Source organism: Callospermophilus lateralis, chromosome 9 (genome assembly GCF_048772815.1).
Source record: "Callospermophilus lateralis isolate mCalLat2 chromosome 9, mCalLat2.hap1, whole genome shotgun sequence".
Taxonomy (NCBI): Eukaryota; Metazoa; Chordata; class Mammalia; order Rodentia; family Sciuridae; genus Callospermophilus; species Callospermophilus lateralis.
Genome location: NC_135313.1, coordinates 27,154,243 through 27,165,573, shown reverse-complemented (window position 1 = coordinate 27,165,573; position 11,331 = coordinate 27,154,243).

Below are 11,331 nucleotides of genomic sequence, written 5' to 3'. Positions count from 1 at the left end.
TTGTAATAAACAGTGGTGTATTTCTTAACCATAGAGTTAATAAATAGTGGTGTATTTCTTAACCATCATATTGGTATGATTTATCCCTTAAATTTTGGGGAAATCATGAAAATAGATACCTGTGTTGGGAGATTTTTTGAGAAAAGGTATTTTGTTTGGTTGGTTATTTAATAAATAAACTCACTTCAAAAATTGGCACAGGGCTATTCAATTTATCTATTTTTTTCTTCCATATTATTTTGGTCTTCACAACTTTGTCCATTTCATTTAGAGTGTCAAATTTATTGACACAAAATTGTTATTATATTTCTTTACTTACTTTTAAAGAAAATTTCTTTAGGATTGGCAATATTATATTTTTCCCCCTTATTGTGCTATTAATAATTTGTGTCTTCACTTTTTTCCTGATCCATCTAACTAGAGGTCTATCAATTTTATCATTATTTCTAAGGAAGCAACTTTCAGTTTCATCAGTTTTTCTCTATTGTCATTCTCTAATTCATTGACATCGGCTCTTGCATTTATTATCTCCTTTTTTTTAGTTAATGGGATTAATTTGCTCTTATTTTTAAATTATCAAGGTAGGAATGCAGATAACAAGTTTGTAATTGTCATTTTTTTCGATCTTTTTGTAGGCTTTCTGTGCTGGATCTGGAGCCCAGATATCTGTGCTATGCAGAATCTGAAAACAAACCACAGGGAGAACGCTGAGAACCCTGAAAGCCAGGAAATGGTACTGTTAACATTCAGGGATATAGCCATTGATTTTACTGAAGAGGAGTGGGAATGCCTTCAGCCTGCTCAGAAAAACTTATATAAAGATGTGATGTTAGAGAACTATAGAAACTTTGCCTTCCTTGCCATGACTCCTCAAGATACCCAAGAATATTCACCAGAAAAGGGCATAAAACATATATTTCACAAAGTGATAAGTGGAAAATATAGAAATTGTAATATTGACTATTTACAACAAAAGAAAATATGGAAAACTACAAGTGAGAGTGAACACCAGAAACCATATAAAAATTCAGACCTTGTTCACCACCAGAGAATTTATACTGGAGAGAAGTCCTACAAATATAAACAATGTGGCAAAGCTTTTAGTAAAAAAAAAATAGGTATTATTTACCACAGAAGAACCCAAACTGGAGAGATGCCCTACAAATGTAAAGAATGTGGCAAAGCTTTCAGTCTAAAATCACACCTTATTTGCCACAGCAGAGCTCACACTGGAGAGAAGCCCTACAAATGTAAAGAATGTGGAAAAGCTTTCAGTCTAAAATCACACTTTATTTACCACAGCAGAACTCACACTGGGGAGAAGCTTTACAAATGTAAAGAATGTGGCAAAGCTTTTAGTCAAAAAATAGACCTTATTCGTCACAGCAGAACTCACACTGGAGAGAGGCCCTACAAATGTACAAATGTAAACAATGTGGAAAAGCTTTCAGTCAAAAAGAAGGCCTTACTTGCCACAGCAGAACTCACACTGGAGAGAAGCCCCACAAATGTAAAGAATGTGGCAAAGCTTTCAGTCAAAAATCACACCTTATTTGTCACAGTAGATCTCACACTGGAGAAAAGCCGCACAAATGCAAAGAATGTGACAACGTTTTTACTCAAATATCAACCCTTATTTGCCACAACAGAATTCACACTGGAGAAAAGCCGCACAAATGTAAGGAATGTGGCAAAGCTTTTAGCCATAAAACAGGCCTTATTCACCACAGAAGAACTCACACTGGAGAATAGCCCTACAAATGAAAATAAGTGCCAAAACTTTTAATAAAAAATAAAACTTTATTCACCACAGCGGAAGACACGTTGGTGAATGTGAAATGTATATAAAGTGATAATACTTTTAAAGGAAAACTAAACTTCATTAACAACAGAATGTATACAAAAAAGAACCCATACAAATGAAAATAATATAGCAAAGCTTTTAATAAGAAATCAATTCTTTTTCACCACTAAGCTATTTATTCTGGAAAGAAGACATAAATGTAGAGAATGTAGAAACATTGTAAATTATATATCATACACATTACTAGACATCAGAGAAAACACACTGGAGAGAAGCTTTACAAATGAGACCATCGTACCATTCCTCTAAGAAAGAGTCAACATTTAATCCTCACCACAATAAACATAGAAGAGACAAAATTTTGAAATGTGAAAATTGACAATGTGACAATGCCTTTAAAATTTATTCACCAATACTCAGCACCTCTGGATACATACTGGTTAGAGAGAATACAAATGGAAAAAAAAAAAAAAACATTTCATAACCACATGTTTCTTAAACACTACTGATTTTTGGAGAATTCATTGTGCCCATAAACCCTAAAAAGTTAAATAATATTTTGAAAACTTATTCAAATTTTAAATTTATTGAACATCTGAAAACTCATACCAGTTCAACTCATACATTGAACAGATTTTGTCCAAACTGTATGCCTTATAAAAAATGAAACATTTATAATAAACACTTTGACAAATGTGAGAGTATAGTAAAGTCATTATATATACATAACACCTTGATGTATATGAGGATCAGTAAAAGACATTACTCATTTAAATGTAGAAAATAAGTAGTTGTCTTTAACTTTTGCTTAAATTTTTAAAGCATTATCAAGTTATTTGGTAAAAATATCAGTCATAAATATCATACATGCATAGTGCAGAAACCTCATCTTTGAAAGCATATAATTTTTGTTTTCTAAATCAAAAATTACTATTTTCATTTTTGAATACTGGAGAAAAGAATTATATGAAATCTATTTTTTATGTTTATTACTGAATTGTAACATTTTAAACTGTATTTTTTTGTATTTCAGTTTATATTTAGGGATTTTTAAACACTGAGCCACATTCCTAAGACCTCTCTCCACTTTTTCAAATTTTGAGACTGTCTTTCTAAGTTGCTTGAAACCACACTAAGTTGCTGAGGCTGAATTTAAACTTCTGAAACTAATCAGTTTCCCAATTTGCTTGGATTACAAGCATGGACCATGATGCCCAATTTATAGTACACTTTTTAAACCTATATTTACCTTATGTATTCAATATGTCTTTATAACTGTAATTTGTTTATATGTTAACACTCATGTAATTCATCCTGTTGTTAAATGACAGACATAAAAGTGTTCCACATGACTAAATGTTCTTTGTAATAGTAAAACATACTATTGAGTAAATAATACTCTAGCACCTCTTTAAAAAAAAGTTTGTAATTCTGATTTTTTTTTAAATTAGGGATTAAACCTAGAGACACTTTTACCACTGAGCCATATCCCTAGCTCTTATTATTATTATTATTTTGACAGAATCTCACTAAGTTGTTTAAGGCTTTGGTAAATTGTCCAGGCTGGCCTTGAACCTGTGATCCTCCTGCCTCATACTCCCAAGTTGCTGATACTTCAGGTGTGCATCACTGCACCTAGTTAATTGTAATTTTTATTGAGATAAAATTCCCATGCACCTGTAAAAAATAATGCTAAGAGATCATGTGTGCTCTAACCTCACTTTCCCCAATGGTAACTCTTAATAAAAACTATAGTACAACATTGTAGCCATGATACTGCCAATGTTAGAATTTATTGATTTTATTTAGATTTCTTTAGTTTAATTTGTCCTCATTTTTGTGTACAATTATTTCATTTTAACAGTTCTATCACCTGTGTAGGTTCCTGTGTATTCACCATTACAGTAGAGATATAGAACATTCCTCCACAAGGATATATGTCCAATTGTTCTAATACATTTGTTAAAATAGTAACCCTTCATTAAATTTTTTTTGCAACTTTTAAAAAATAAGTTGGATATGTTAGTATGAATCTATTTTTGGGTATATATTCTATTTCATTGATTTATATATCTATTTCTTTGTATTGCCACATTATCTAGGTTACTATAGCTGTATAGTAAGCCTTAATATTAGAGAGTCCTTATGGGCTCCACCCCCACTTATTGTTTGTTGAGAATCTTGTATTACTATCTTTTATTAAATTCATGACATGTATAATCTTGTTTCTTCAAACTCTGTTTTTAACCCATTCTCTTTTTTCCTTCTGAGACTCCAGTTGTATTTTCAATATTATTTTGAAGTCCCTAAGGCTTTATTCTTTGAATTATTTTTTTCTGTTTTACACATTTGGTTATTTTAGTTAATCTGACTTCTACTTTACTTTTTGTCCTGTCATTGCTATTTAGCTCCTAAGTCTTTCTGGTGAATTCAAATTTCTGATATTTAGTTCCATGATTTACATTTGGTTACTGTTTATATTTTAATAACTGTTCAAAATTTCCTTTTTTTCCCTTCATTGTGAGTATACTTTGGTTTATTCAGAATAATTATAATAGCCATCTTATAATCCTTTTTTGTTAATCCTTGCTGAAGTTAGATATATTTTTCTGTTGTTTCTTTTGAGAATGTGTTTCATTTTTACAGGTTTCATGTATTGAATAATTTTAGATTGTACCCTGAACAGCATGGATGCCAAATTGTAGAGATACTGATTTCTGTAATTTTTTTTTGATGAATATAATTGAAGTAATTATCTTAATAGGATTGAACTCCAAAGGTTTTTTTTTGTTGTTTATTTTTTTATCTTGGTAAATAATTAGAGTTTCATTTCAAAGTGCTTTTTTCTTTGGTGGAATTGCATTGATTCTGCTCTGCAAGTGTGCTTCAGAGGGTCAGTCAGAGATATGGATGATTAGAATATGGAGATGTCTTCTCTACACCTTTCCTTTCTAGAATTCCTGCACTCCTTTCAGCAGTCATCTGCAAATCATCCTCTTGATACCTGCTGAAGAATTTACAGCAGGCGTAAATTAAATAAAACTGCTTCTTATAGGCTTAGACCTAAAATAGAAATAGATTTAAAAAATACCCTGGTGAGAGGCCACTTGGTTTGAGAGGCTTCATAAAAGAAAACTTGATTTAAAATATCCACTAGAGCCAATGTTGTAGAGTATGCAATCAACTAGCTTTATAAAAGATAAAACCACACTCTAATCAATAACATGTCAAAAAATCTATTCATAGTTCATACCACTTTTTACATCCATCCAAAAGGGGATTTGAAAACTTTTTTTTTTTGGATGATTTATCTCTACTTTTCAGTCTTTATAACCCTTCCCCCCCTTTTTTGGTACTGGGAATTGAACCTAAGGAAACTTAACTACTGAGCCACATCCCCAGCCCTTTTATATTTTATTTAGAAAGAAGGTCTCACTCACTAATTGATTAGAACCTTGCTATGTTGCTGAGACTGGCTTTGAACTTGTGATCCTTCTGCCTCAGCCTCCCAAGCTGCTGGGATTATAGGCATATACCACTGTGCCTGGTTTGATATCTTCTTTTGATTATGTTTCAGCTGAGACTTTTTACTTATGAGGGACAGAAAGTGGCAGTATATGGTTATATAAAATGCTTCAATAAACTTAACACATCCTAAGACATGCTCTTACCTCAGCTACTAGGAACCAGATTTACCTGTGTGTTTCTTTAATTGAAGAATGCTCTTTTCACTTCCTACTGTTTGCTCTTTCTTACCCTATTCAAAGTTTGTTACCATTGTGGAAAGGCAATTCAAAATTCCACTCTGTAGGTTTTGGATGAAAACCAGTCTCCCTAACCTCAGTGAAGACCAACACGCCTCATCTCATAATGGGACTGCTAACTCAGTCCTATTTCAAATGTTATTATCATTTAAACAATGTATAGCAAGTCAGTGAATATATGTTTTCTGAAATAAACTAAAAATATTGCACAAATTTTCTTAAAGCGAACAAGAAAGCAATATTATCAAAATAGTATTGATCCTGTTCTTTGGCCCATTTATTGATTGGGCTTTTTTCTTGTGTGTGTGTGTCTGCATTGTGTTTAGATTTTTGAGTTCTTTATATACCCTAGAGATTAGTGGTCTATCTGATGTGTGAGGGAAAAAAATTTGCTCCCAAGATATAGGCTCTCTATTCACCTCAGAGATTGTTTCTTTTGTTGAGAAGAAACATTTTTAGTTTGAATCCATCCCATTTATTGATTCTTGATTTTAATTCTTTTCTATAGCAGTCTTATTAAGGAAGTTGGGGCCTAATCCCACATGATGAAGATTAGGGCCTACTTTTTTTTCTATTAGATGCAAGGTCTCTGGTTTAATTCCTAGGTCCTTGATTCATATGAGTTGAGTTTTGTGCATGGTGAGAGATAGGGGTTTAATTTCATCTCACTCCAGTCAGAATGGCAGCTATTATGAAGACAACAATAATAGTTGGTGAGGTTGTGGGCCAAAAAACTGTTGGTAGGAGTGTAAATTGGTGCAGCCAATATGGAAAGCAGTATGGAGATTCCTTGGAAAATTGAGAATAGAATCACCATTTGACCCAGCTATCCCTCTAGTTGGTCTATACTCAAAGGACTTAAAAACTGCATACTACAGGGACACGGCGGCATCAATGTTTATAGCAGCAAAATTCACAATAACTAAATTGTGAAACCAACTTAGATGACATTTAGTAGATGAATGCATAAAAAGTGGCATTTATACACAATGGAATGTTACTTAGCATTAAAAGAGAATCAAATTATGGCATCTGCAGGTAAATGGATGGAGTTTGAGGAGATGCTAAATGAAGTTAGCCAATCCTAAAGATCCAAATGCCAAATGTTTTCTCTGATATAAGGAGGCTGATTCTTAGTGGAGTAGGGAGGGGAAGCATGGGAGGATTAGATAAACTCTAGATAGGGCAGAGGGGTGGGAGGGGAAGGGAGGGGACATGGGGTTAGAAATTATGGTGGAAGGTGATGGTCTGAAGACATGAATTGTTGTGAATATACTTTGTATACAACCAGAGATATGAAAAATTGTTCTGTACATATGTAATATGAATTATAATGCATTCTGTTGTTATATATAAATTCAAAAAATTAATAATTATAAAAATATATAAACAATAAGTTAAAAAAAATTAAAAGATTAAACCTGAGCTGGGCACAATGGTACGTGACTATAATTCCAGTAGCTCCAGAAGCTGAGGCAGGAGGATCACAAGTTCAAAGCCAGACTCAGCGATTCAGTGAGTCTTTCAACAAATTAGCAAGACCCTGTCTCAAAAGAAAAAGTTAAAAAAGGGTTACAAATGTGACTCAGTGTTTAAGTGCCCCTGGGTTCAATCCTTCCTTCTAGAAAAAAAAAAAAAATTAAACTTACGCTGCTCTAAATGCCTTTGATGGCCTTTCTTTTCCACTCCCCCAGCCTCCACTCTGATCTCAGACCTGCCTCCCCTTATTCTGACATTCCAATCCCCCAGTCTTGTTTCAGTTTCTCAATGCAGAAAGCTCTTTCCTGAGACAGGTCATACATCCGTTTTCTCTGCCTACAACTGCAAATTTCTTCATGATTTACCTGTTAAGCATACTTATGCTGTGAGAAATAGATTGTATTTCACTTACTCAGACTCTTTTTGGACAATCTATTGCAAACCAGGCATTTCAGTTCTGCTTTCTTGCAATAATTGTACATTTTGAGTAGAGTATACTTTATAATATGTACTTATTAATCTAATTATTCACTTATTTATTCTTTCTTCTCCATTGGTTTTCTAATCAGAAAGAGCTTATGTCTGTTTGTTCCTCACTACGTCCTTTGCCAAGATAGTAGGAAGAACATTGTCAGTGTAAAAAGTATACTTTTGGAGTGAGGTAATCATATTGGCCCTATGTAGTAGCACATTCTATGTCTAGGTTAAGAGAGCAAAAGAACACTAGGAGGCTAAAATTCCAGATAAACATAACACCATGATTTTAAAAAGCTGTACCTATTTTGAGAACTTAGAAAAAACATAAGAGCTACAAGCTCTAAAGTGCCAAGCACTTTATACTCACTATGGTTAATCTTTACAATGACACTGAGCTTTGCAGATGAATTAACTCCAGATTAGGGAAGTTAAGAAATTTACATTATTTTTCCAGTTCATACAACCAAAGAAATATTCAAAATATCACCTTATACTAAAGCTTTAGATTCTGTGGACAAAACAAATTTTATTGAGTTTCAGTTATCACTGTAAATAAGTATGACCATAAGAACTGATGGGTATATGAGTGTCAGCTTCTATTTTTCTTTGTTAAGGTTGTATGGATAAGGTCTATTTAATGCTTTCCAGAATCCAATTCTGCTATACATTACAATAACAATAACAATGTCACTTTGGGACATTAAATTATTTCACATAAAGTTAACAAAACTATCTGGATGTTTGACCAAACATCTGGATGATTGATTAAATCTGTGACTAGTCCACTGGAACATTTGTACACTATAAAATCACACAAAGAGCTACCATTGCCTTACTGTGTAAGACAAAAATGGGAAAAAATCAACCTTTCCCTTGAAGACCTTTCTTCATCTGCCTAATAATCTAAATGTATCTCACAGGGACATAAGCATTGTGTGTGTTACATTCTTATCTTCCCTAGACGGGTGTTGTCTGTTTAGATTCTGTGGCTGGATATTGAACCAAAACCTAAGAGAAGAATTTGGAAAGATTTTCATAAAAACAATAGACTCATTCCATTCTTATTACAACATTATTTTTATTCAGCCAGTTTTTAAATAAGTAGTTTTGCAATACAAACACTAAAGAAATGATATAAAAACCTAGAACCCACTAGATGATAAACATTTAGAAAGAAAAAATAAAAGCTAATTTAATGCATCAGTATAAAATATATCTGCCTAAGAAAAAGTTCAATGAAAAACCTATGAAATCAATGCATAACAGGAGATAACCCAACCATATCTGAATTACTGACTCTGTCAATCTACATCAAAAAAACTCTCAAGGTAAGAATTAGCAGTTGTCTTGAACTTCGTGATTTTCCACCTATTGAATTTAAATGACATATATTTTGTTTTTCAAAATTACCAAAAGATATAAAAGGGAAGAGCTTCTGACATAAAGAAAATATTCAGAACTACTAGAAAGGAAAAGAATTCATTGTTCCATTTTCAGCATGCAGTATATGAATGGATTTTATAAATATTTGCTTAATGAGGATCCAGGATCCAAGGGTCCTCTTTTTCAGAGAGAGACATGGAAGGAAATGAGACAGAAGACCACAAGGAGAAAGTGACAAGAGATGAAGTATGAGGGGAAGTAAGTCTTCTTCTGTAGCGTGAAGGGGATCTTAAGGAAAAGGCATGTTGATTCAGCTCCAAAATTGCTTTGGTCCCAATTTGTATGTCTAAATAAATGAAAGACCATCTAGGAAACAACAAGCCCAATGTCAGACATATAATAAGCCATCGAAAAACTGGAGCCTCCTCTACCTGAGCCTTTGCCTTCTTTTCTCAGTGACATCATGGATGCTCATGACTTTCACAATTGCTTCCACATAGACAAGACTGAAATTTCTTTAGGATATTGGAGATTTATTTTGAACATGTTATAGACATCAGGACTACCTTTAATTTTTTGTCTTACTTATAAAAGTCACTATATGTGAAAGCATCTACTTTCACAGCTTGCATAACATTGATGGACTCTTTTCAATTTTTATTTTCACCTGCTTCCTCATGGCAATGAGAATTCAAATTTATGGGTAATATATCATTCACTGAACAACTTCTCAGTCGAAATCAATCCTTCTACTATTGTATTGTCACTAGAGTATTATGTTAATCTTACTACCAATATGTGTGAAATATTTCATTGATAATGCCAATTCTCAAAAATACAAATCTGCTAAGTACAAACTTAGGGTGTCTTGCATAGAATTGATCATCCTATGTTTATAGACTCAAAAAGCGTGGATGATTTCCATCTTCAACCTGTGTTTTAACAAAGCTACATTATTAAGGGCTCTCTACTTCTGGCTTATTCTTTCTTACTTAGTCTTTTCCCCCGTATGAGATGTTCACCACCCCAGTCATCAATGATTGACCTTGAATGGTAATTCAAGGATCACTGTATATAATATCTTCTCCATTGATTGACTCTATTCAGTTTTGTTCTTAATAGCAGGAAATGTATATAACACATCTTTGTGTTGTTCACAACATCTAACACAATGCCTTGTACCTTTTAGGCACTGAATATATGTATAAGGATACACGTATGATTCTTTGGTGCTTTTTGTCACATGTGCTCAAGAATGAAGCAGGGTTTTCCCTCTGTATCCCCCATAGTTTCCAGGAATATTCCAAACATATTTAGAAGAAGAGAAATGCTTTTATTTGAATGGTCAGTTTTGAATGCAGTAGGTAGGTATACCTCACAGATAGAAATATAAAATGACAAACTGCTGTGGTCAGAATAAACCATGCTAAAAGACTGAATCTGAGTGATCAGAAATGTCCTTCAACAAGAGGAGCAACAACCACTGTAACCAGATTCAAGCAAAATGTGATAGATCTTACACTGAAAAAAAGGATCATTATTTGTGATTCAAAACTTAAGCAAACACAAAACACCTAAAGACATAGAGGCACCCTGCTATAATTTGGATCTGGGATGTTGCCCAAAGGTTATGTGTTGAAAGCTTGGACCCCAATGTAATGGCATTCAGCATGGACTCTACAGAAAGGCAAATGAATCCTGATCTCTAACCTCAACTGTGAATCAATGCACTGATGGGTTCATGATTTGACAGGATTATTGGGAGTTGGTACAAACTGTACATGGTAGGGACTAGTTGGAAGGTAGGTCATTGGAGTTGATTCCCTAGAAGGGTACATGGTATTCCTCAGTCCTTTCTTCCCCTCATCATCTTGCTGATCTCTAAGAGATGAGCAGCTCTGTTTTGAAGCCAGACTCTCTGCCATGGTATTCTGCCTCACTTCAGACCATAGCAATGGAGCCTGAAATTGAACTAAAATAAATATTTACTCATTTAATTTTCTCAGGTATGTTGTCAAAGTGATGAAAGCCTACTAAAGCGTGCACGCACACACACACACACACACACACACACACACACGAGGAATGGTCAAAGGGAGAAAAGGATACTTGGTATTGTTGATGGCTTCCTCAACAGTAGACATAGCTGGGGGACAGAGTGGATTCTCCACTTCAGCAGATACTATGAGGGGTTTAAAGTTTTATATTAGTGTTTTATGGAAGGATTGAATAATATAGGCCTGATTTTTCTCTCAGATATGAAGATGAATAAGAAGAACAAAGAAGATTTCCTTTTCTAGCAGAAGACACAAATGTAGTCATTAGTTTCTGATAGCAATCTGAGGAATTCTATTTCCTTGCTCTTTTTTTTGATGGCAAGAAACTTTATGAGGTGATGGATATAAACCTTAGAATCACTTTAAC